Raw genomic sequence first — 1,437 nt, 5'->3', positions numbered from 1 at the left:
TTTTTTACGTTTTGAAATCAAGTTCTAAGTAAATTTTTTGATTGACTGCACTTTCAAATAATTTGCGATTCATAATTCAAGTGTTTGGTAAGAAAAATATATAGTATAACTCATCTGCTTTTAATGAAATTGTGTTATATATTAAATTGTGTGACTGCTTTATCTATATTATGAGTTATTATTAAGCAGTATTGGTCTTGTCCCACCCGTGACAAAAAACATAAAAGTTGTTATATTTAATTCCAGAAGTTGATGTTGTGTTTTGTGTTTGTTACATATGGTTAGCAATTCATTGCAAATATTTACCACAATTGCATTGTCGTTTCCACGTAGTTAGATAAGAATAATTCAACAGAGAAGCATGTCCCACCCGTGACAGCTATGTGTGGGACAGTTGTCAGAGGAAGGTTTACAGGGCTGATAAGCTTTATTTGTTTGTTGTGGTGGACGCAGGGTAGGAGGGAGGGATGCGCGGGCTCGTTCATTATCTATATACCCTTGTGGTCAGGTGATTAAGTTACATTTTGATCAGTTTTTTTTTTTTTTTTAATCTTATGTTTATAGTTTTTTTGATGTGTATGCATCTTTGGTTTCGGTAAGGGTAAAATTTGCGAAGCTGTAACGCATATACCAGCAGAAAATTTCGAACGGCTAGCATGTGTATTTCAGCAGAAAATTTTTAATTTCATTAGAAGCACCCTTGTGTACTTGATATTGTAAATGGTTGCATACATTTAGGTATATGCATATTAAGGGGAAATGCGGTACAATTGATTATTACTTCCGATTATGCAAACTCCGCACATGCATACGGCTATGTACCTATGTATGTACATACATATGTATGAACTCATTTGTTGCAACTGGTTTTGATATTCGTAGATGGTTTTAGGCATAGGTTTAGTAGTCTATTTTGATAAAAAAGCAAGGCGAAAATTAAATAAATATACTTTCATTTTAACTGGGACCGTTGATAACTGATGAGCATACATGAATATATGCATGTATAATATACATATGTATGGATGATCCAATACTTTTCGTGTAAAATACTGGAAAAAGGTCAAACAGCAAAATCACTTTTTGAAATGAGAGTAAAAAGTGAGTAACAGCAAAACGTATGGAACAAAAAAGGCATCGGCTAAAATCTTGCAACTTCAATCTCTACACAACTCTCCAAAAATCGCTCTCATTTACATGAACCACAGATTATATTCCAAAAAGAAAAACTAAATTTAGAAACATGTACAAATAAAGATGCTCAAACTATAAGCACAAAAACAGTAATTGATGCGGTGTTTTCAAGATATTTTAACGCCCTTGAGTCACAAGTATATACAAGTATCATATTTTATCAATCATACCGATAATTTCATGTAATAAAAGAATTAAAAATGAAAATGAATAAAAAAATTAAATCAGCAAAATGAATAAGAT

Source organism: Rhagoletis pomonella, unplaced genomic scaffold (assembly GCF_013731165.1).
Source record: "Rhagoletis pomonella isolate Grant_MI unplaced genomic scaffold, Rhpom_1.0 Rhpom_scaffold_00003, whole genome shotgun sequence".
Taxonomy (NCBI): Eukaryota; Metazoa; Arthropoda; class Insecta; order Diptera; family Tephritidae; genus Rhagoletis; species Rhagoletis pomonella.
Note: the sequence above shows the minus strand (reverse complement) of the source record.